The sequence below is a fragment of the Protopterus annectens genome, chromosome 8.part0 (genome assembly GCF_019279795.1).
Source record: "Protopterus annectens isolate FY-2018-M chromosome 8.part0, PAN1.0, whole genome shotgun sequence".
NCBI lineage: Eukaryota > Metazoa > Chordata > Ceratodontiformes > Protopteridae > Protopterus > Protopterus annectens.
The window spans coordinates 1506860950-1506887978 of record NC_056741.1 but is presented as its reverse complement, the minus strand read 5'-3'; the positions used below and the strand labels follow the sequence as shown (position 1 = coordinate 1506887978).

At 35.5% G+C, this 27029-nt stretch overlaps 1 protein-coding gene across 5 annotated transcripts in view; it reads left to right on the top strand.

Annotated features, from left to right (window-relative positions):
- Positions 1-27029, top strand: part of TMEM45B (transmembrane protein 45B) — a 409261-nt gene that overhangs the window by 70024 nt on the left and 312208 nt on the right. The window contains exon 1 of one of the 5 annotated variants that reach the window (XM_044081094.1): positions 7532-7716. The exons of 3 other annotated variants lie outside the window; for them this stretch is intronic. The gene's annotated coding sequence lies outside the window, so the exon portion shown is untranslated. Of the gene's footprint in view, positions 1-7531; positions 7772-27029 lie in introns of those variants that run through there. One more of the 5 variants, XM_044081092.1, reaches the window with a different exon arrangement.

The following is a 27029-nucleotide window of genomic DNA, read 5'->3' as shown; positions in this document are numbered from 1 at the left end:
AGGCATACTTATGCAAAAGTGCCTTTCGGTGAAAAGCACTTTCGCGCAAGTATGCCCAGCCAAATCTGTTTTGGTTATGTTGCCATTCGGTGATCCATACAGATCCCATATATATATATATATATATATATATATATATATATATATATATATATATATATATGGGTTCCCTTCAGAAGCACGAAATACTGAAATCTCGAATTTCAGTATTTCGAGCCCAAGAAGCCAAATCCACATAATAGCGAAAGTTTAGAAGCGAAATTCAAAACCTCGAATACCGGAGGTTTTGAATTTCGCGCTTCTAAAGTTCCACTGTGGTTATGTATTCAGGTAAGCATGTGTGTGTGTTAAGGGGTTTGAGTAGGGGCTGTGGTGTGTGTCAGTGTGTTTTGTTGCTGTGATGTGTGTGTGCGAGGAAAGTGTAGCTTGTGTGGTGGTGTTTTGTGTGTGTTTGTATTTAGTGTGACCTTGGAGTGAGAATATTTAAGTAGGGGGGTTGTTGGAGGCACAGCCCCCCACATGGGGGTGAAGGGGGTTTTTCCCCCCTGCTTTCATGTTGTAGAGTGATTGTGTGTGTTTGTGTGTGTGTGTGTGTGTGTGTGTGTGTGTGTGTGTGTGTGTAGTAAAACCGCAAAATTCAAAACCTCCGGTATTCGAGGTTTTGAATTTCACGGTTTTTAGTTTTCATTGTTTTGTGGATTCATCTTCTTGGGCTCGAGATACTGAAATTCGAGATTTCAGTATTTCAAGCTTCTGAAATGAATCCATATATATATATATATATATAGAGAGAGAGAGAGAGAGAGAGAGAGAGAAAGGGGGTAAGAGGCATACCTATTGACATATAGGGGAGAAGGAAGGAGGAAACAAAAGAGGGAATGAGGACGATAAGAGATGGGGGAGTGAAAAGTAGATAGGAAAAGATACAAGAGAAGGAAGTAGAAGAAAAGTGGATGGAGGGAGAAAAGAGGGAGAAAGTGGTTAGGGAGTAAGAGAAATGCAGGAGGAGGATTTAAGTGGATTAATCGTGTATTAGTGATTATTGAGAAAACAAGAAGTTGGAGCAGGAAGTAGATAGCAGTTTTAGATTCAAATGGTAAATTAAGGAATGGCAGATGAAGGAACTGAACAGTCACATGTCCAATTGGAGAGAAGATGATTGTGCAGCACAGTTTTGAAGTTAGAAGGACTTTGTTGTATGCAGATAGATGTAGGTAGATTATTCCATATTCTGGCAATGTTCCAAGAGTATAATAACTGGCCTGCAGGTGACTTAGGTTTATGAACTTGAATTAGATGTTGGTGTTCAGATCATAATGACTTAATGGGGTTGTAAAGGGTGACTAGAGAGCTAAGGGCAGGGTAATCTTGTGGTTTATGAATGAGGTTGCGTATCATTGTGAGCTGAAGGAGTGATATGTAGTGGGGGAATTCCAGCCATTGTAATTTTTTTAGGGCAAAACAGTGATGAGTAGAGGTCGACTGTAACAAATTTAGCAATCTTGTTATACCATATTTCTAATTTTGTTTTCAAGCAGGACAGCAGGTTGATTAGTAAAGATGTGCCATAGGTTAGTGAGGCTAACAGATAGGATAGTGCTAATACTTGTTTAGTTGGGAGGGGGGAGAGAAACTTTTTATGTCTATAGAGTAGTCCAAGTTTGTTATGGGTTGTATATTTTGGATGTGCAAATCAAATTTAAGGTTTTCATCAATTATTGCTCCTAACAATTTAGTGTGGGTTACTAGCTCAATTTTGGTAGAGTTATGGGAGAATATATTGAGGTCAGCTTTATTGATAGGTGTATTTCTCTTGGGAGTGAAGACCATAAGTTTAGTTTTTTTAGGATTTAAAGAAAGTTCTTTTTTGTGAAGCCAAGTTTCCACAGTGTAAAATGCCACTTGGGTGGTTTGTTATATATATATTTGTGGTGGAAGTAGAGTAGACTATAGTGGAGTAATCTGCATACTGGACTAGGGAGCCCTGCAGAATGGCTTGGTGGAGGTTGTTGATAAAAATGTTGAACAGAAGTTAGCCTAAAATAGAGCCTTGGGGTACACCATTAAGGTTGTGAAAGTAGGGGTAAATGGAATTCTGCCCTTTAGCAGCGTGCTCTCTGTTAGAGAGACAGCTTTTAAACCAGTTAAGTGACTGGGGAGATAGTCTTATACTAGAGAGCTGGAAGAGGAGGATAGAGTGAGGGATGGTATCAAATGCTTTTGACAGGTCCAAGAAAAGGACTGATACAATGTGTATATATCAGTGTATCAAATTCTGTCTCTACTTTCTCTGGTTCTCTATAACTGCTACACAACAGCAAGATCTCTGTACAGTATCAGCCTGTGGTGAACTGTATATATTAATTGCATATTGTGTTCACTTCAGCCATTGCTGATTAGCTCTTCTGCAAGTGTCCACTTTTTTGATTGATATACAGTATACTTTGCTGAACTATTAAACAAATTACTCTGACATACCTATACAATCCGAATGTAGTATTTTACAGGTGGTATGACTGTGCTGCGCTGGCATCACCCCTCCCTCCAACCGCTAATAACAGTCATGAACTTATGTTTGATACAAGACCTTTAGTGCACATATCTAAGAAAGGCAATATGTCATGTTCTAAATATGCTGGTAATGTTATAAATCTAAACCTGTTCTAAAGGCTTCCATTATAGGGGACCAGAATATGATTGCTCAGAAACCACTTCTGAGATCATAAGTGACAAACACATCTCTGCCATTCACTGCAGTAGCACAGACAGAAAGTGTTTTTTTACAGGGAGGCAACCCTCCCAAAAAAATGATTCCCCTCACTTTTATATATATATATATATATATATATATATATATATATATATATACTCGCCAACTGCCCATTTAGGGACAGGTAGCAACCTGTGACAGTTCACCATGATTTCAAACAATCACTGTTTTCACTTTTTTTTAATTTCTCCAAGTCAATTGGGTTTCTAATACCATGATGGGAATGGACTCCATTCCTATGTCAGAGTACGATTAAAGTTCATGGAATTAGTATTGTTTCAATCTTTGATGTCAGACAGAAGTGCTTTTCACTGCACCCACAATGTGCCCAGTAAGGACTCCTTCTGCAATTCGTATGGGCTTATATTTATTGGTAACATATCTAAATACGATTGTAGATTCTTATTTTATAAGACCAGTTGCTCCTACTACTACTGAAACTGTATGGGTATCTTTCTTCCACATTGCTCTCATTTCTGCCTGCAAATCCTGATATTTTATGACTTTGCATCTGTCTGTACATAAGACACTGTAGTCACTGGGTGTGGCAATTCAATGATTAATGCTACTTTCATTTTCTTTTCATGGACCACTATATCCAGGTTTCCAGCATCTATGTTTTGAACATTTGGTAATGGGTGATCCCATGGGATGTAGACCATTATTTTCTATGATGCTTTGTAGCTCATTTTTCCAGTGTTTTTCAGCCACTTCAGTACCATAATGTTTGCACAATCCCCAGTGCAACAGACTTGTCTCATTATTATGCCTTTCAGTATACAGTCCTTGTGCATTAGTATGTCACAACCAGCAAGGAGGTGTGCAACTTTTTCCATTTCTGTTTTACAAAACCTAAATTTGTCAGTTTCTCCCATATGTTCAATGGAGTTTGTAAACCAATGTGTACGTAGCTCACTATTTTGGGCCACCAATATTAACCTTTCATCTCTTGGTTTGAATTCACCTCTCCTTAACCATTCCTGCATTCAATCCTGATCAACATGAGGTTATTTCAGACGTTTTCTATACTTGCCACTATATTTATGCATTTTCCACATTTCTTGCCTTCTCATCTGGTCCTTCACCTTATATTCTTTCTTTCATTTTTTTTGGCATATTCAGTTGCTGCCTGATTTTTGTCTACTTCTGGTTTGGTTTCCATTCCCGCTTGATGCCGATATGCTTCTGCTAAACTAAGCAGTGAGGATATGTTTCAAAACTTTCACTACATTTGAGTCTTGTGAGTTCAGCAGATATGTATGAAGTCCCACAATTGCAGATCTAAATATAATAAATTTTGAGACGGGTCTCCTTCAGAATGGGGAATATATAATCTTGAGGTTCCTATCGCATGATTGAAAATTGTAAACGGCAAATGCGTATTGAGCGAACCCGATTGGTCGAAACATCGAAACATCATGTGTGTAACATAGAAATCGCCGTAGGGAATATTTTCCCTTTACTTCAATGCAGTGCAATCTCGGAGTAGGGATATTTAAGTAGCGGGGGTGTGGGGATGCAGGGGGGCTTGCCCCCCTGTCTACAGCATTTAGGTAAGTATAGTTTTTTTATTTTTAGTTTTTTATTATATTTTCGAAATTTCAAACATCGCTCATATGGTGTTCGATGTTTGAAACTTTCGAAAATATAATATAGACCCGTAATTTTGCTATGCACTGATTTTTATAAATCATTTGGTGAGCATGAAGCATCCTTCTTGTTTTCCTCTCTAGTCTATCCAACACATTTTGGGGCCAGTCAGTTACTCCAAAACTGTAAGTTAGGACAGGAATAGCAAATTGGTTTATAGCTCAAATTTTTTCCTAGATGTCAACACTGGTTTCAGGATTAAGTCTTCTAAAGTATTCCTTACTAAGTTTTATTCACATCTGTTCATGTTTTATTGTTGATCCTTCATCAGTTCTCAAATATTTATACACTCCCTCTTGCTCAAGTTCTTTTATATCACATTATTGTCCCAAACTGATATTTTCTTGGTGTTGTGCTTTTCCTGCTTAAAAGGTTGCTTTTGCAAACTTTTTTTGTCATAATTGAGTTTTTCTTTTTTTTAATTTCTCCAAGTCTTTTGGATTTCTCCAGTAAGAGTGAGCAAATGATTTCCAAGAGACCATAGTTAGAGGTGGCATGGAAAAGTCATTCTAGTTTGCAGTAACAACTTTAATTGTTTCACATACACATGTAGATACAGAACTAGATAGAGACAGAGATGCAGTTAAAATGTATAGCTATGTATGTAACTATAACACATTGTTAAAATATAACTCTGCGACTATATTCTGGGAGCTAGTCTTGTCTACGTATTTACCTCTAGCCTGAGCCATGACAGAAATGGGACCATTTAACATCACTTTATTATCCTGGTTAACAAACATCAAGTAATTAAATAAATCAATCTACATTTTGGATGTCTTTCTTTTTCGTAGAGAATTAGTGCTGACAGCCTCAAAGCACATCACAACCATGAACAACACCGTAGACAAACATGTTTCTTCTGCAACATCTTGTTAGTATTCTTCTAGCAGAGACTCACTATTGAACCTGGGCCCCAGCCATGTAGAGACACTTCTTGCTGTGTTTTATCAAGCAAGCAGTCCACCATCTATGACATGTTGTTTAACCTTGAACACCATGAATGCAGATAGCTGCCTTGTTTTTGTTTTAGGAAAAGAACATAGTAGTTTCATCTGAGTATGAACGCTTTTAGGATTTAAAGTTTTACACATAATAAAGAACTGTATACCTCTAGTCCTAAACAGTACTTCTAGATGACCAAAATGTAAGTGTTCACTCTTCACTGGTGTTAGGGGTGGGGCACCTGGCTCCATGGCACAGAGATGTGGCCTTGGCTGTCAGCCAGGCAACTGAAGTTTGATTAGCAGCACTGACACTGGAGAAGCCAGGCAGGGAAGGGGAAAAGTGAAGGGACATGGACCACCTGCATCTCCTGGGGGGGGAGGAGGAGAAGGCTGCAAGTACTCTGCGAATACACAAGGAAGCGTGATTTCTCTGGTGGAGACTGGGGAAACATGCTACTTGCCAGCAGCATCTCTTGCAGAAGTGAGAGGTGACCAGTGCAGACAGCTCATTGCACAGTTCACTTCGGCAGTTAAGTCAGGCATGTACATGGAGAGTTAAGGCTACAAGGAAAAAAAACCTCTAACCACTCTGATGGCTGTCTGAATAATGGCCCTGCCTCATTAGACTTGCATCCCTGCGATGGGGACTTAATAGGTTGACTGTCTGGGAGGAGGCTAATAATCAATAAACAGCAGGGCCATAAACGGCCAATTTATTTATTTATTTATTGGCATTTAGAAAAGTATCCTTTTGAGCTTAGTACTATCTGTATATACATCCTACCTTTATTCCTAGCCTCTAACTATATATTGGTATATCTGTTCATTACTATGTTTCATATTGTATGTATAGCTAATGTTTACTGCAGTATGTATTATTTGCTACTGTACGTATATTCAATTGTTCTTCATGTACTCTGCTGCTCATTTATTGTTCTGTGGAGCTTTTCTCCCCGGGCATTCACTGAAAAAGGACCTGTGTCCAGTTGGAATTTCCCGGTAAACAAATGTAAATAAATAAATAAATAATACATTTGATTACCAGGAAAGTCTGACTGGGTAGGGGCCCATTTTCAGAAAAGGCACGCAGAGAAAACCTTCAAAGTATTACAAAACATTTTAAGAACAATAATTTTACAGTCTTTAAAAATAATTAAAAAACAAGTACAGTTTAAATAATTATACAAAATTAGACATAATACGAAAACATTGGTTAAGAAGAGATACAAGTTATATGACAATGACTGATAGAAAAGATTTAAATATAAAGCAAGTAATGCCCTTTAATAATTTAACAAAATTTATTTATTTTATATTTGATTACCGGGTTGGTCTGCCTAGGTAATCAGGTGCCCGTTTTCAGCAGAGACCCGGGGAGAAAAGCTCCACATACATGACAATTATAAAAATATGAAACACAAAAACTCCACATACATGATAAAAATACAAAAGTCAAATATGAGTACAAATTAATAGAGCAAACAATAGTATATCATCGCATAGTTTGATGAGAAGTTACAGAAGTGTAAAATATATAGAGTGTACAGTAGTAAAGCAGAAAATATAATGTATTTGAGTAAGAAAGCACAGTAATACTATATAGAGTTATATACATTCATTTAAAAATACATTTCGTTATGGTAGGCTTTTTTTGTGTGTTCTTACTTGAAAATCTTACTTGAAAATGGCAATCAGTTATGATATTTATGGAGAACACTGAACCCTGTATGATGACTTCACCTTGTATTATGGGCCTGTATTTACACAAGGCCCAATGTTCTAAATGACAACCACCATGGAAATTGCCACTCCTCTAGTTTTCAAAAACTGTCAATGTCATTGTGGTAGCTGTCAAGTTGCAGTACTGCCAAAACATTCAGACAGCTACATGAAAACAATGTTGAAGTCCATTGTTCTTTACTATCACTTGACCTTGAAACCAGAATGCATGGAAATGCCATGCTGAGATCAATAGATAGCCAACAGTTCTAGCTGTTAATGGCACAGATAAATGTAAACAAGAATAAATGCAAATTGTACCTCCTTTACAAGAGCAGAGTTCTTTGTATATTACAACAGTACTTCTTTCCACTGGCATTAGTTAATCAGCAACTTAATGCTTACATAATGCAGCATGTTTTATGCTGGTTTTTATGGGGACTAGTGTTATTTATTCTTTACTGACAAGGGGAAACCAGCCAGGACTTTGGAGAATTTCCCGTACACAATCTCACTACTCTTTTTGAACACTGCTGTGGGATATTTTGTACCTGCATGAGCTACCACCAACTCAGAAAGTTGTTTTCCTTTGAATATTTAAGTATTTGTAAGCAGTTAAGAATTCTATGGGTAAGTCTTCTGAATGCAATTTTTCGGTCACATATTCACAAGCCTACATATACAGGTAAGAAAATCTTAGACATAGTGCACCTCTTTAATTGTAAATTGTATGTCACTGCTAACAAAATTCCCTTAATTGCAATACAATATATTAAGCTTTTCTAACTATTTTGTATATTAAATTGCAAGTAAAGAGATAGTTTCTTAACCCTAAGTGCCAAGGTGTTTAAAATTCATACACAGTGTCTTGTTGGCAAAAAACACAAGTCCTCTTTCTCACAGTACATGTAGTATTATTTTAAAAACAGAAACCTGGCCAACAGTCATCTTTGATAGTGAAAAATTAATGATTAATTCTGATAAAATAACTGCATATTAAAAAAGAAAAAAAGAAAAAAAAGCACCATGATCTCAAAGATGATCTGGGCTGCTGAGCAATTAATAGAATGTTTGGGAATTGTGTTGCTTAGACATTACTTTAGTTATTAATATACTTGACATGTACTGCAGTCCTTTAGCAATATTTCCTGCATGATACAGTAGGCAACAATTAGACGGAAAACAAGGTACAGCGATTCTGTGCTAAGTTAGATCCTCTGCATCCACCAGTATAATCATTAAACTGCACTGTGGTTCACAGTGTAAGCTTTATTTCTAGCCTCTAGTTTATCTTTTTGGACTTTGCATGTCTGTCCTATGCACATGACTGGACATGACTATGAAGTTGGAGTTATTGCTGTTACCTCAATTAAACAAGCTGGCTGAAAAGGTTTACATTACTTCGCTTCACTAACCTGGCTAAAAAGTACATTTCTTTCATGCAACTTATTGATGTAGAAGCTATTTAACATTATGTATTTATATTGAAATAGTGTTATGCAAGTGCTGTGAATCTGCTGAAATAAATTTTCTTGAAAGTTCTCTACGTGATTTCACTGAACTAGTTTATAAGACTATAACCTGAATATAGAGCTGATAAATTCTTATTCGTTTTCTTCTCAGGTAAAGTATTATAATCTCATCTCTCCCTAGGATGTTCTTCCTTTATCTGAACTATAAAACAATTGAGATTAATTAAACAAGCAATTTTAAATTTAAGTATTAGCTTAGCACCATCATCTACTTGAAGGAATTCCAGGCTCCAAGACAAGCCTCAGATGTGAATGACACTGGGGAATGATATATTCTCAGAGCTGAAGAGGTTTCCATTATACAACTCAGGTGTAATTCTCTTAGCAGCCCAAGTTTAATTTTCTGCCCTTGAGGAGATGTGGTAATATTACCTTATTAATTATTGAATGCATATCCCTTTCTCAATACAGCATTCTAATAACTGCCCTTTGTGTTCAAATGCACACTACAGGGAACATGAATGGAGATTTAAGTTACACCTCTCACCTACCCAACCCTCAAAATCTTTTTATTGTACAATTAGCCTTTTTTTTTAATATTTCATACCAGGTTGAAAAAACTTAATATTTTATATAGCTTTTCTTCTCACAAAATTTGCTTTTATGAAACTTTCGTAAAACAACTAAAACAGAAGAGGTTGCAAATTAATATGAAGTGTCATGTGCTTACTCTGACTGATATTCTGAAGATGGATGCAGACCTGCAACTCAGGGGCTTATGCTCTCACCTCTCAGTCAGTTTATTATAGGTGAACATAGACCAAATGGAGAGGTCTTGTAAGACCAAGAAACTGCAGCAGATGATTATGACACACTGAAAAGTAAATTTTTTAACTACTTCTGTCCTGCAACAGAATCATGTACATGCATAGTTAAAAAAAATCAGAAGTGATTAGTTCATTACATCAAGACAAGAGCAGCTAAACAGTCACAGTAGTGAATCTCACATTAAGCAAAACAGAAATCAACGAATGACCAAACAGCCCAAATCCGAGGCAAACAGGACTGTAGATTCAGTTCAAATTCAATAAATCCAATAAACCCCAATAAACCCGTAGCAAATACACAATAAAAACAGTGGCAATATACACAAGAAATGTGTTAATTGCCACTGTTTTTATCATGTATTTGCTACTGGTTTATCGAGGTTTATTGGATTTAATAAATTTGAACTGAATCTCACATTAACAAGTCACAAAATAATTCAGTAGAATGGATGCCATAAAGCCACCTATAGGAATTGGTATCTACTTACTGAAATGTAATATGGTTAGTATAGCCGTTCATCTTTTAGGTTCATAGGTTACTAGGTAAGTATTAGGCTAGCTGCCCTTGCCGGCCATTTTAAGCCTAGCCAGTTTCCCTTTTTGTGCTTGAAATAAGCTATCCCATTTGTTTAGAGACTGGTCTTCAGCATCCAATGGTGATAATTATATATTACCCCTAATAAGAATAACTGGGATCATAGCATAGATAATTTGAGGAGATTCACGTATGTGATAAAACATTTAGAAGCTGCCTCTGTCCATTAGCAGTACAAGGGTCGGGTCTATATCAGTTCATCAAAATGGCACAATATCGAATGCCGTAACGTCGAACTGAAAGACTGGAAACCTAAAATATCGAAAACTCGAAACAGCAAATTTTTTCCCAGGGAAAAAATTGCTGTTCCGAAAAACACACACACAACACAAGCACATACAAAATCAACAATCCACATACTGTACTTAAAAACTACACCTAACCCTACACTAAACTGCACACACACCACTATCTATCCACTTACCTTAACCCAGCCCTAACCCTAAGGTCCGTCACTATCGCACACTCACCTCACCCACACCCTAACCCTAACTCACATACCCCGCCACTATCGCACACTCACCTCACCCGCACCCTAACCCTAACTCACTTAATCCGCCTCTAACCTAACATCCGTCACAATCGCACACTTACCTAACCCGTGCCCTAACCCTAACTCACCCAACGCGCTCCCTAACCTAACATCCCCACAATCACACACTTACCTAAACCGAACCCGTAACTGTCCACCACAACGCTGAAAACAGCGATGCCACAGGCAAGGACAACCAAATTCTTTCCATAGGAAAAAATTTGGTTTCCTGAGGCTTCGTTGTTTTCAGCGTTCGGAAAATTCAGTTCAAGATAAGCTGATTCGATAATCAGCTGTTTCAGACAACTGAAATAGACCCCAAGGGTCAGTCTTGGGGTAAATTTTCTGTTCTACATCCACAGCTCTAAGTTGCACCTGAATATGGACAGGGATGAACTTTGCTTTATGTGGATGGGGAGTCTGTTCCTTCACAGTGGTATTCTCTGCAAGATATACCTGTCTCTCCAAACTCTTCTGTTGATGTTGCAGAAGAGCTTTAGCTTGTCTTCATTTTTCCAGTAAGCACATACCCATTTGTAGCATACTTCTCATACTTTTATGTTTAAAAAAATACTGGTAACATTAGCAAATTCATAGAAATGACGTTCCCTTACATGAGGTCGATACACTGAGAATGGACAGCAACAACAAGTACCACCTTTCTTATCTTTGGTAAAGAAACTACTAAAATGACTGAGCAGCTACAATCAAATACATATGAGCATTAGCTTTATGCACTCTGCCAACTAGAAGAGCTAAATGGCTGGATATCAGCAGCAGTTTGTAGAATTGTACATAAACCAATATTCTAAGTCATGACATCAGATTTTAAAGAAAACATCAGTACTCGGACAGAGTTTACTAAGATGCTTTGATAAAATTTGTGATTTTGTTTTGCAAAAGGATAAATGCTTACAAATTCCAGCTCATAACTACAGGAAAAGGGCAATGAGCAAGAGTACCAAGGTGAGAATGGGAGGTTTATTGAGGTTCAGTAATGTTTTCTTAAATAAAATGAGCACATACAGAAAAACACAAAACATCCACTTTGTTCTATGGCCACATAACAGTATAAAATCATGGAAGTGGCAGTAGAAATGCAGATGGTGGCAGTAGAAATGCAGATGGTGGAAGTCAGTAGCAGATGAGGAAGATGGCCGACCATACTCATTCCCTCAAGTATATGATGATTCCTCCTCATGACTTTGTCACTAGTCTTTGAGAAGTACGAGACCTGGATCAGTATCCATTTTGAAATGATACCCACAGTGTTTTACTCACTACCAATGAAGGACACAGAGAAGTAAACTTTATTTTGAGACATGATATTGAGTATATCAGACAATGTCCACTTGTATCATTTGTAATGATGTACATTAATAAAATATTTGACAAGATTAAAAAATGTCAGTTTTCTAATGTTAAACAAAGTTACTTTCTGCAATCTAAAAAAAGTAACCAATGTGCACAGTTTCAGTCCAAAATTTTATTTTTAAAAATAAATGTTTTTTTTCTGACAGTATTCCCAAGACCATCTCAACCTTACATCATGTTGGCCATTTTTCCATACCCTCAAGATACAGAGATTATAACAATCATCCAGCAGTTAGCAGATTTTTGCATGTGCCTAACTTCTACCCCATTAGCAGAATGAAGCAATGCAATGATTGCTACATTAAATACCATGGTGGGCAATGATTCCACTCAACCACAGTGCTCAGCTAAAGTACAACAAGCTCCTTAAAGGGTTTGTGCCCCCCCAAAGCCGTGCTCTTCATATACAGTGTGTATATCTAAGTCTGACTTCCAGATGATGTCCCAGCAGTGAGACCCTCACTAATATGAGTGAACAAGCACTGATACTTGTCATCATCTTTCCCTGTCTAACTTCTCAGCACACATGCTCTAAACAGGCCCAAGAGGCAGAAGGTACACTGAAGGCCTAAACCTCCAGCAAAGATTTCTGGACATGGAAAGGGACACAAAATGCCCCCATCTCAAGGAACCGAGGTGGCATTATGCGACATCTTTTTCACTTGTGTCATTAATAATGACACTAGTGGTGCAGGTAAATATCTGGTAGGTTTAAAAATAATTCTAGTTATTTGCTGGGCAAAACAAAATCATTTTATCAACTAAAAGTCACCAAATGCACCAATCGCACTTCCTAATTTTCAAAATGTTTTCCAAAGGGTATGTCTCTATCTATCCTCTAGGAATGGGGATTTTGTACCAACTCAAAATTGCTGGATGCAACAGAAAGCAGCCCCATTACAAGCTCAGTGTAGCACTCATCACACAGGAATAGCAGGGCACTGGCTGCCACATAGTGTCACTTAGTGCCATAGGGAACAGGAGAGGATTTAAACTTAGGTGCATCACTCAACTTCAGGCTGAAGAGAGAGAGAGAGAATTAAATGAGCTACAACAGCAGGCTGGATTTATAATAATGTGCTGAACCTGTACAGCTGTGCAAATATTGTTACTGATTTACAGCAAGTATCCATTTATGAATTAGTCAAAATGAGACATTACGATAATGTTCAATATGTGTGCCTCTCAAATTTGAAGCCACCTAAGAAACCTTATCTTAGTTTGTCAACAGTCACTAGGAAAGTTTATTAGAGGACTCCAAAATATCTGTCTCTTAAAAGACTATCTCACCTTCTGATCTGTAATGGCAGACCATTCCATCATTAGTAGATATGTCTTTAAACCAGTGGTTTACTTTAGTAATATGGAGTGAATAGAAGGGCTTAGTTTTGTTAATAGTTGGACTTAAGCATGGTGCAAAGAATTTAGACAAGTCAACAACTTTGGCATCTTATGTGAGATATAGGTTTTGTGGTCACTAGTAATGAGGTGTGAGGTTCTCATGCTACCTATGTTTATTTTTTTTAATTTCCAGCCAGAATTTGTAGGGTATGTAAGCAGGTATGACAATCTTTGCTCAAGAAAAGTTTGTTTTGACTATTCTGCTCAGTCTTTTGTAGCTGTTCCTTTTTGCAGAAAATTCTACCCAACTAGAACAGATGTTTAGAATTTTGTAGGTTGTCCAGGCCTGTTTTCTAAAGGAAAGTGTTTATTTTCTAATAACATAGATTATGCAAGGATATTATTTTCTTTTCTGTGCTTCTGGTAATTTGAGTTAGTATATTGTCTAATGTGGAAACAGGGTGTTAGTAAACATGGCAGAGCAGATCTGTATTATGGTTACTTTGTGATGTAACACTGGATGCAGGTTCACTTAAGACAGAGTTATGTGATTGCCTGAAAGAATGGTCGTTTACATGTGATCAAGGTAATTTAAGTCTTTTGGCAGAGTAACAAGGTGATAGTGTAGTGATCATTCAATTAAGGTAGGCACCTCTCGTTTATAGACTCTGTATGGAAAATGATGGGCATACAACATAGAAGAGTGCATGTGTGTGTGTGTGTGTGTGTGTGTGTGTGTGTGTGTGTGAGAGAGAGAGAGAGATAGAGACACAGACAGACAGACTGGGTTTGTTGTTCTAATAACCACTTTGGTGGAATATGTAACAGGGTTATTGAGACATCTCCATCTTATTAGAATCACAAAGTCCTGATCTCAGTGGATACTGTAAATGCCTAAATTAGCTAATCCAGGTCTGCATGCACAGATACTTCTGCTGCAGTCGTAATGTTATTTATGGCTTCCTTTGGAGTGCTGTGGAAGAGCATAATAAAGAAATCCTAGTCAAGTTTCAGAAGACTTGAAAGTCTGCGCTGTTTGATGATTGTGAGCAGAGCATATGAAATTTACCTGACACCAACAGCAGGTCTTTGCCCACAAACCCCAATAACTGTCACTGACTGTTAAGTTTCTTCTTGCTTTTGTACACAGCAGCAAATAATTTAACCTAGCTTCATCCATGATTTAGTAATGCCCACAATGTCAGCAATGTGTGGGTTCTGTCAAATCTCAAGTGTGCCATATTCAGTTGAATGATACTATTTTAAGACTTTTTTATTTTAAATATAGTTTTGGGGAAGGTTGGGTTGGGCACTATGTCTCCAAGGCAGCCTTATAGTAAATAAAGTTAGACGTTTGTTGACCACATATTTAAGCTATATATTTTTTTTTTTTTGTGAAGTTTAAAGCTGGGCCTGCCATTTTAGTTCACATGCTGACCTGATATACTGCGGACAATAAGTTGTAGTACCTGATTTGTCTGTCTTCTTATATCAGCTTGAAGTTTTCTCCAACCCTCCCATCCTTTTGGTGTTGCCATTTTACAATCCAGTGTCTCTGGCTTTCGACCCTTATTGTAATCTGACTACAAAAATGCCTCCCTTCTCCTTTGATTGCTATTGTCAGTTGTGTAAGCTAATTAAGTACTTTACCCGTCCATTGTTTTGCATAGACCCATAATACTAACAGCCCATTCAGTAAACATATATTGCTATTGAGTAAAACTCCCTTACTACAAACTGTCATTTTCACAAAATTCTCATCTTCTTAGCAGCCTTGTCACACTCTGAGAAGGTCTTGAATAAATTCTGTGCCATCCTTGGCAGATAAAGCAGTTAAATGAAGTACAAAACAATAAGATATTTTTTTATCTGCCAATTTTTGCACTTTAAATCATTTTCAGTACAAATGTAAGCTACCTATTATGGAGTAGGTCCCCTAATAAGCTCTCTAAACCCGCTGGGAGTGGCTGGTTCTCCCCAGGACCAACAAGTAAAAACAAAAGAAAAGTAATCTACTGTTGTATTCCTGTAGGTATTTTGAGAGCAGAGAGTTAGCCTGACTAAACTGTAAAATGTTTCTTGCATCTGATGAAGTCTGATAGACAGAAGTGTTCATTACTTTGAATAAACCAAACAACTTAAAAGCTCAAAGAAGGACTCCTTCATGTTTTTATTGGTTGATTTTGAGAATGTGCACATTTTACTTTAGTGAGACTGCCTGTCTGCAAAATACTGTGCCTACAAAATATAGCAATGGATTACTTCAAACAAGGAGGCTTTTTTTTTTCCTTTTGTTTAAATCATTTTCATGTACCCTAATATTGCACTATTTGCTGAGAACTACACATTTGAAAAGCTTACTGGCATTGTTACTGTGTAATTTTCTACTTTGTATTTTTGTTTGTACTTAATTGTTGTATTCCTGCCATTTTGGCCCTGCTAAAGGGATTCTATACAGTTTCCTTTGTTTTGAGTGCTTGTATAAATTTGGTGTGTTTGAAAGGCTATTGGCCGGTTACCACAAAGCTCAGCAACACTTGGTGTCCTCACCTCTTGCCTATGAAGTGATGTCCTTGCATCACATGCGATCACGGCACATGCTAAGTACCTGTATTAAAAAAAAACACAGTTCTGGAAGCTATTTTAGTGATCGGCTACTGATTTCTTCTTTTATTTGAGCATTTATCTGTATTTAAGTACAAAATTACTGCATTTGATCGAATTGTCTTGTTATAATCTGTCTGACTTGAAATTACCTGATTATCTAGCTAGATTGTTAAAGTTGTTTTGTGGTAGCATACTCTCTGAAGCAATCTTGTTTGTGCTTTTCCATTAAGATGACTGATATTTCATCTAGTGGCAGTAGGTGGTGGCCTGGTCTATCTCAGTCGGAGAACATAGAAGTTTACCTATAAAACTAGTACTATGACTATAACCTGCAATTTGGTGACACAATACTCAAAGCTAAGCTCATAACAGCTAGCTTGACATTAGATAACACATAATACCATATCCTAGTGCTATTCAACTTTGTCCCTAACCCTGGAGACTACCCTAGGAGACCTCTGTAAAGCTCAGTCCTCAAACCCTAATAGCCTACCCTAACACAGCTCTGGACAACTTGCACAATGTAGCACTTCTCATATTCATTGTTTTGTTATGGATTATAAGGTTGTCCAAGTATATGAGAGGGGTACCTACACAATTTCCTTGGAGGCAAAAATCACACATATAAACAAGGTTGTCAAGAACACACACATTACTTCCACCACATATAGTCACCACACACACAGACAATCTTATGCTGAGGCACTAAAAAGCAATCTCCCCAAACCTCAAAGATTTCCTAAGTCTTCAGACAGCAATACCTGTCCTCTGCAACCTCTAAAGCATATAAACACCAAACACCGCACATAAGCCCACACCCAATGGACCCCTGAAAGCAAAGTCCATTAGGCAAGCAAACAATTTACCCAGGACTCTTGTCATAGGAACTCCATTTTATGACACACAGATGCTCCATTCACCAGATTCACCAGACTAGACAAAAAGATTATGGTCTGTTGTTTATCTGGAAACAGGATCCATCACGTTACACATTCACTCAAGTCATTGTACAACAGGTACCAGTATGTTTCTATCATAGTCCATGTGGATGTAAATGACCTGACACATACCTCTCTGGATTATATGAAGAGAGACATTATGGATCTCTCTGAATATGTGTCTCAGATCAGTATGTGCCTTGCAATGAGCAGCATTTTACTTTTGACAAAGATTATGCCACAGCATGAACAAAAAATGATTGACTTTAACAACTGGCTTAGTTTCTGGAATCAGTCCAAAGGATTAAATGTCAGCCTGGGAGGATATGGTCAACAGACCACACTGCTTTACCAAAGATGGCTTGCACCTGTCCCTCCTGGGCTTCTGGATTTTGCCTAAAATTGTATCCACCCTCTTACAGCAATTTGTTAGGCAATGCCAAACTAATAAACCTATGGACATAACAAATAAAACCCAAAGGAGCCTAAAGGTGGTACTACTAAATGCTAGGAGCCTCAACAAGAAACTCCACACTCTTCAAGCTCTTCTAACTTTGAAGAATATAGACATCTATGCCATTACTGAGGCATGGTTTAAAGTCACAGAATCTATTCCATCAATGTAAGGCAACAGTGCCTTCCACACATTTAGACCATCAGCCACACAGACAGGGCCTAAAGGTGCAGGTGCCTAGATATACATTAGTAACAAGTATACCTCAAGGCTGGTTAAACAGGATGATACCCTGGAGTTCACACATGTGCAAATCACCTTCAGTACAATCCATTAACATAATTGGTGACCTATAGCTTGCTAACTGTTTCAAGAATCCCACAACTCTTATTTAGACCTACTGGAGGCACTCCCCATCCAACTACTCTATTCATGGGAGATAGACCACCCCTCCATAGACTGGGAAACATACACTGTCTCCAACTTGCTGGCACAATGTTTCCTGGACTTTATTAACACAAATGGGCTTCTGAGTTCAACCAAAGGTTCAAACATATTGGACCTTGTTCCCACCAATATGGGAGAATGTGCCACCCCCCCCCCCCGGGTCATGTCCTCACTGATAAGAACGGATCACAAAGCTGTTTCATTCAAAATAAAAATCAACTTGGAAAACCCAGCAAAACATGTTACAGTTAAAAACTATTCTAAAGCAAACTACATCCTATTAAGCAACAGTTTGTCAAAATCCAGTGCCATGGCCAACCCAGAGTTCACAACAGCATTATTCACAGAAGCTTTGTACAGACATATAAATGGCTCCATAGAGGCTGCTGTATCTACCAGAAGTAAGAGCAAAACAAACCCCAGAAACAAACCACACTGGTTCAATATTAGTTTTAACAGTGCATACTACAAAAGGACAAAAGTCATGGTCAAAGTCAGGAAGAGCAACTCTCATAATGAGATTAGCTCACTGATAAAACTAATCAGGAAACTAAGAGGACTAATTAAATCCAGCAAGACCAACTACAAGGTCAACATAGCTTCTCAAAATAAAGACAACCACAAGGCCATCTACAACTATGTCTGAAGCCTCAAAGGTAACATACAACAGTGTGCAAAACTGGTAGCAAATGGTACCACCTTCACTACTAAGTGACACAGTGAATCTGCGGGGCAACAAATCTGCCTTTTGCTGATAAATTATATTTTCTGTGGACTGTGAGGGTATGTTTGCTTTCAGAGTGCATTCATGTGACAGGTCTACTGGTCTATTGGATAAATTTCCTATGTGCTTAAGACTTAGATATTTTGTCAGACTAAGGATGTCTTGACATTGTGGTCCTTTAACAGTTTTGTATTTGAATTGGTGAAGTTACACTTAAGTGCTTCTGTTGCTTGTCTCACACAGTTTCATTCCTGAGCAATGTGCGTGAGTGTAAGTTATTTACTTGTGATGAAATATTCATTATATGAAAAAAATAAAGATAAAAACAACAGAGAAAAGAGTTTTAACATCTCTAATTTACTATAAGATATAATATAGTCTTGCAAGCCACTTTATTGCTTCACACTATGATTTATTTCTCTTGAATAATTTATGAGCCATTTTTCCCATCTTTCCTAATAAAGGAAGATATAGGGAACATTTAAAAAAACTTATTTATAAATGATATTTCATTTATAATATATTTTATGCTAAATGCTATTATTTACGTCATTATTAGATTTTAAAATATTGAAATAACAGACTTTATATAAAGATGTACTTACCTTTTCTTACTATAGTAGTCTTCCCCTCTTTATACCACAGTTTATCTTCCCCCTCTTCGTTCCTTTTTCCATGAATAAATTATATATTACTTTAAATAATTACTTAATTTATGAAATATTTTTCATTTTCACTTAAGAATCTATAAAGATTTATTTTTATTTAACAGTTTCTAAGATAATGGTCTATTCTAGAAGTTAGTCACATTTTAAAATAAGAGAGAATCCATGTAGTTTAAAGATTGAAACAAAACTGAAGGGAGGGGATGAGAACATGTTAGATAAAATACAGGAGGATCTTTTATTGTTTTATATACTATTGAATGATATTTAATCGCTTGCTATTGGATTTAATAATTACCATAGTATTTTAGCTTCTATTTTCTAAGAAATAAGAAATGCACCTTTTTAATCCTTTATTTTCCTACTTAACTTTCACTGAGCTATCTTATATGTTGGTAATGCTTTTAATATAATAGATATTTATTCTGTTTGTCTTGCCAATCAGCATCTAAATTCTTAAGGGAAAAAAGCATCCTTTTGAAAGAACTGGTGTTCCCTTTAATGAATGTACCTAAATGACTACTGATCAATTGCATGTTTACAAATTAGAAAAAATACTAAACTTATTAGTTAAAAGAGCATTGTACTAGAAAGCTATTTGAGTGTAAACTTCAACTGCAAGTGACTGTCAGATGTTGTGAGCAGTCTGATACATACAATTTATATTTCATGAGCACCCAGCCCAAAATGTGAAACAGAGGAAAAAAAAAAACACTAATCTGACAAAGTCAGGAAAAACAAGCGCACATACACACACACACACACACACACACACACACACACACACACACACACACACACACACACACAACCTTGCAGATGATTTCAACATTCAGGAAACTTTTTCTTTATTTATTTCTGCAGTCACCATTGATTATGCATTTGAGTTCATTAGGTATCATTTGTTCTACACTACAGCACTGTTTAACAGTGGTTTATTTTGATTTTTTTATATATGCTATATTTAGTCTGTGAATTACTAGTCAAGGTTCAAGTACAAAGAGTACCTTTTTATCTTAGTTACAATTTATTGTATATTCTGCCATAGAATTTTGATTCCAACTTTTAATTATAATTGTTTTCTTTCTATTAATTTAATGCAGGTTTATTAACCACAGGTATATAAAATATAAGTAATCATACTTCATTTTTATATAGCGTTCCCAATACATATTTCACTGCAGAGCTCCTTTATTGTGATTGATAGTTTTTTCTTCGTTTGGTTAGAGATTACTAGTCTTGAGATTTTTTCTCACTTATACACTGGGAATGACTGATATTCCATGTTTAGATTTTGTTTTTAAACAGTAACCTTTTTATGTTTAAGATTATTCTTCTTTCGCCCAAGATTCTTTCTTTTAACTATAACATCATCACACGCTTATATTTAACAATTTATATTATTTGTTTTCATTATGTTATCACTCCCAAAATTTTTAAACTTCTCTTTCATTGCAGTTTACTATGGAACTAAGTTTCCTATCATTAAATGTTGATGGTCTAGGGCAAAGTTAAAATACATAGAATTGAATAGCCCATTTGTGTTTCTCCAAGAGAGACACTTTTCTCACAAAAATTAAAATGACAACTGGAATTCTAATAAATATTTAGTTTTGGCTCAATCTTCTTTTAAATCTAAAAGAAGGAGTCGCTATTCTATGGAAAAAAGAAATGCAATTTCCTCATAATGTATTCAAATATGGGGGGGGTCTATTTACTTTAATTATTAGAATATTTAGAAATAGAATATGGACTCTTGTCAATTTATACTGATATCCTGGAATGGGGGCTAAACTAGCTAAAATCCTCTTGATTTCATAATAAATAACTATAATAGAAATGTAATATTAGGTGGAGACTTTAATTATCTCTTAGATGATTCAGAATTTTTAAATTACTTCCCATTGCTAAATCTTTGAAGACTTGAAAAGAAGTGTTTAATATCAAAGATATATTTAGTTGTATAGATATAAATTAATTAAATTTTACTCATTACTCTTTTAATTTTGGTAGCCAAACAAGAATTTCTATATTATTGGTTTATCAAGACATTATTTCTATAATAATCACTTTTAATATAATATAATATAATATAATATAATATAATATAATATAATACAATACAATACCATGGCCATTCTCTGGTCACAATGCATTAACTCTAAAATGTAAAGTGATTTTAAAAATGTATCATGTATTACCAGAATTCCAGCATATATTACTAAAAGGAAAGATTACAAGTGGTTACTTAAAGACATAGATAATGTTATCCTTATTAATACTCCAGATTCTAATTTGTTATGGTTGAGGACTCTTCTAAAGCTTATATCGATGGACAAACAATATCTTGGTATAAGCATAAACTAAAGGAATGGAATAAAGAACTATTAGATATTCAAATAAAATTAAAAGAATAAAAAAGGGGAGAATAAACTTGCATTCAACAAAGAGGAAATAAAAGTCCTCAATAATAAATGTAACAAACTATTATCTCATAAAACTGAATTAGCACTAGAAAAAAATAGCTCCTTACTCAAGATCTCCAAAACATCTAAAAAATATTACAAAAGAAATAAAGTTTTAAGCTAGTCTTAATAATATTAAAGAAATAAAAAGTCCAGCAACAAAGAATACATATACAAATATTGGAGATATGCTAGAAGCTTTTAAGATTTATTATTTATACCTAAATCAAAATGTAACAAATAAAGACATTGGTTTAACATACATAATTGATCAATCCTTAGTTAAAAAAAGCACTCCCTTCCAAAAAAAATAATTTATTACAACTGATAAGACTTCAGGAAATAAATAAAAAATGTTAAATCTAAAAAAGCTTCTGGAAATAATTTATATAATTCCAAAATTATATAAATTATTTTCTAAAAAAAATTATAGTACAAGCACATATTGCTGTGATAGATGTACAAAATCAAGAAAATTTACATCCATCTATTCCTTGATTACCCCAATTATAAAAGAAGGTAAAAATCCACAACTGTGTTCTTCATATAGCCCCATTTCTTATTAAATGTAGATTATGAAATGTTATGCCTATGTTAGCAGGCAGATGGAATACAATTGTATCTAGTTTAATTAGTTTAGATCAATGAGATTTTATTTATAAGATACAGTATCTGATAATATCAAAAGACTTATTACTCTTAAAGATGTTATGAACAGTAGGAAACAATAATTTCTTTTTTATTAGTTTAGACATTGAAAAAGCATTTGAGTCTTTGGATTGGAATTTTTTTTATTCACAGTTTTAATTCTGCTTTTCTCTTCAGTTTGTTTTGATGCCAGCATCTATTTATAATAATAATAATAATAATAACAATAATAATAATAGTAATAATAATGCTTTTGTAAAATTGGGTCCATTTACCTCAAACTCCATAAGTATAACAAAAGGAACTAAGCAAGGTTGTCTTCTTTCTCATTTAGTATTTTATTTAGCCATTGAAATGTCCTCAGTTTAACTCTAATTCAAATATCCAAGGTTTAGAAATTAATCAATAATATAATTAAAAAATTATCCTATTTGTTAATGACATGCTGTTAACACTGTGAAACTCTAATGAAGCACTAAAAGAACTGAAATTTATTATAGAACAATTACAAACAATTTCAAATATATACTTTAATAATTCTAAATCTAATTACGTTCATATTAAAAGTTCACTGAATCTGGATGAATATATAATTGGTAAAGAATCTACTAGTTTATATTATTTAGGGATTCATATATTAAAAACTACTGAAGAAACTAATTTTAACTATGAAAAAATCATATCTTCATCAACTAATTTAAGTAACTCTTGGAACACAATTATTCCATTTGAAGATAGACTACAACTAATTAAAATATTATTTCCTCAATCCCTTATACTGCCCCCTAATAAAAATCAAATTTAAAGAATAAATAAGTTACTTCTAAATTCCTATGGTATCCATGTAAATCTATATCATTTTACAGCTGTGAATTCTGAATGTATTAACTTTCTGAGTATAGATAAATATTCAAAAGCAAACTGGAAGATTTTACATGATCACTTACTTAATATAAATAAATTTAAATCTTCAAATTCCAACAATTATAAACTATATAATCCCTTCTGGATAGTTTTCTGTAATTATATACAAATTGCTATCTTCCCTCCTACAAGCTCAAATGATATAAACCTAATCTTAAAGAATTAAAAAACAATATCAAACAATTCAAACTATAGGTTTTGGTTTGAGTCCTTTACATATTTTTTAAACGAATAAAAATAAAGAGCAACTTCTTTCTATTAAAAGCTTATCTTGGTCTTTTTATTTATTTATTTATTTTGCATTTGTTGACCGGAATAGTCCTAGTGGATATATGTCCATTTTCAGTGGAGGCCCAGGGAGAAAAGCTCCAAGATAATAATACACATTGAACATTTAGTAAATGCTAGTTTCAAGCAGATTACAGTCATAAGCAATACCAGCATTTAGCACATATAGTACTAACTTATTATAAAACACTTTACAAAACATAACATTATTTTCAAAGTTATACATACATAACATTACATTCAGGTTTTTATTGAGATTATTCACCTGAACATTTTACACAGAGCTTTTTGACTCCTATTAGAAATGCTAAATTAATAAAAATAAAATTGAGTGCTGGAGATGTAAAAATATTGTATTGCTAATAGGTCACACATGTTTTATGACTACCCTATTTTGTGTAATTATTGCAAAATGATTCAGGATTTTTTCAAATCTTTATAGTATGATTCTTTCACCTTAGCAAAAGAACCATTATTATTCAATGTTTTAGAAATAACAAGTCCAAAAAAATACTTTTTTTTATATTTAACCTGGACAATTCTTGCTTTGGATAGGAAAAACATCACAAGAAAGTGGAAGAAACCTTTAACACTATAATTTGAAAATCGTCTTATCTCCTTAATAGACACTGATAGTAAAGAAACAACAACTAAAAAGAACAACATTTTCCTAACAACCTCAAAGACAATCCCTGATTAAAAGCATTAGCCTTTTTTGAAAAGTTTTCATCATAGATCTGCTTATCTTATTTGTTAATTGAATTTTTAATCACAGTTTGTGTTATTTATATATAATCTAGTCTCAGGCAATCTGTATATACTGTAAATAGTTTCTTTTGTATCTTTTTTCATTTTTGAAATATGTACTATTGTAAAATGTATTTAATTATTGTAATATAGTCTGTAACTTAAAAACATAAAATATTTTGAGGGGAAAAAACAGAAATTGTGTCTATTTCTTCTATAACTACCTCTTCATCTCTAATATTTGTTCAGTACCCACTTCCCCATATCACCATCTTCTGTAGTAATATTTTCTCCTTTTACCTTTCTTCTAATCTTTCCTCTTCACCTACTCTTTCCTTTTCTAATATGGGATAGTCACACCACAAGTACATTTCAGTCTTTCAGTTTTTTGGTATATGTCCCTGTCCCTACAATGGCTATACCTTCATTTATTAGTCTTGTACTAAATGATTTAATCTCATAGACATAACATGCTTTAGGCTGGCTGCAGAACCAAACAAATCCTCTCTTACCATTCACAATTATTGTTCTTGAAAAATGTTGAATTTTCCCATCCTTAACATCTATTGTTACCTACACTTCCCAACCCTAACTTCATACACTTCTTTTGTCACATTTTTTACTTCATGTACTTTACTACATAGTGAAATAAAATCTTTTAACTCATGCTCATCCATTTCTGAAGTCCTAAATCACACATTTATTTTCTTTCTTGGTTATAGTCCCAAGCTCTGAAATAAACTTTCCACAGGGCTACTGTATTTCTTTTTTCAGTCTGAGTCATATTTTTTCCAATAAATTAAAGCTTTTCAAATGTCTCTTCACAGAAATGTTCAGCTCCCAAATGAATTAATGTTCTTATGTCTTTAATGTCAACCCCTAGTAGCAAAATAATACTATCTATAATACCATACCTGTTCACACTGTCAATCTTTAAACCTTTCATTCTTAACCACCAGATGTCTTCTCTCGCGATATTGCCCTCTCTCTTTTCTTTTTTCCATTCTTCCCTGCCTTGCTTCCTCTGCAAAAGTTCTTTCTTTTAACAAAAAGAGAAAAGGACTGTTACAGAGGTAAACTCGTAAAACTGGCTACTCCACCAGCCAAAAATACCTCCAATACTGTCCCTTCATCAGCTCCTACTTCAGTTTCCAACCTCTCAGCTTCTTCTTCCTTTAATACTGCACCATCTTATTCCTACGTGCTTCTTTTGGTTCTGTTTGGTTCATCATATTTAACATTTGTGTCTCCATTCCTTCAGTTTCCAGCTTTGTAACAATTATTTTCTCTCTTTCTCCTTCCTTCAGTAAGTTTTGTCCTGCCCCTCTGTTCATCTCTACTGTACTCTCCTAAATCTTATAATTCCCAGTATAGCAGTAGTAGCCCTCTGGAGCTTCAAAGAGTGCTTGACTTCCTCTCCTCAAAAAAATGTTGGGGGAGTTACCTGGCATGCTGGCCATATTTTGACTAGTCAGTAGAATTCCACATCAGGTCTCTCCTGTAAATAAGCCAGCGAACTAATAGGATTAAGCTGATCAACAAAGTGTAAATAAAAAAAATTATAAATATACGTGTGACAGCAACAAGCTGAAATATGTTACTGTTGCTATTTGTTTTTCACTGTCATACCAGTGCATATATGTATGACAGCAACAACTTGAAATACATTACTGATACTATTTCATGTCTTTTTATAACACTGCTGCAGTATTCTTTACTATAGGTATCTCCTGCCTAAGACAGCCTGATGTTTGGCCAGTACATCAAAGCCTTTTGATCTCATATATGCCGTATGTCAGACATATGCTTCCTGCACAGGACATAGGGCATAAAGGTTCATAGGTTCATAGGTAGGTACTAGGCTAGCATTTATAAGCCAAGCCAGAGTGTGTTGGCTTTCGCTGCCCCATTGATTAATTAACTGAGCCTCTGTCAAGCAGAGCTAATGAAGTGATCCCCGGGGTGTATTTTCTGTTACCCATCCACTCGTCAAGGCTTCTCTTGAGGAGTGTTAGTGAGGGGATCTGCCTAACGTCGTTAGGGATTTTGTTACAAAGCATGGGGAGTCTCTGTGACAGGAATGTATCCCTCCAGCATGTTCTATTTATTGTTGTGGTGAGGTTTAGCTCACTAGAGCTTGTGGCTTGCAGTGACTTGGATTTCTTTAGGTGGGGCATGTCCATCAATTCTGAGTTGGACATGACTTTGTAAATCAGGCAGAGATCACCTCTGAGTAAGCAATATGTCACTGAGTACATCCAGAGTTTTTTCAGTCGGGTTGCATAGGACATATGTTTGAGGCCAGTAATCCTCTTGGTGAGGTGCTTTTGTGGTCTTTCCAGCTGTTGGAGGTGTCTTGTGAGGTACATCCCAAATGGAGCATTGTACTCTATGATGGGTCTGATGAGTGATGAGTAGAGGGGCACTATAACCTCTTTATTTCTAGATGCGTACCCCTTAGTAATTAGATGGGCCATATAGAAGGATTTCCTAACTACTTTGGCAATATGATTGTCAAAGGAGAGATTACTATCTACCTGGGTCCCCAGATCTCTTATTACCTCTTCTGTATTAAGGGGGCTGCCGCCTATGTGGTAATTCGTGGGTGTTTTGTTTTCCCAAATGGGATGACTATGCATTTTTTGGCATTTAGCTTGAGGCCATGACTTTGACACCAAATGTCTGTCTCAGTAAGGCCTTTTTGAAGGATATCCGTGTCAGCCGGTAGAGTCAATTATGGTTCCCAGTTTGCAGTCATCAGCAAACTTGGTTATCCATAGTCCTCCTGTGTTTGCCTGTACTTCTGAGAAATATATGCCGAACAGTAGGGGTCCCAGAACCGAGCCTTGTGGGACACCACTTGTGACTGGTTTAGAGTCGGACCTGGTTGTGACA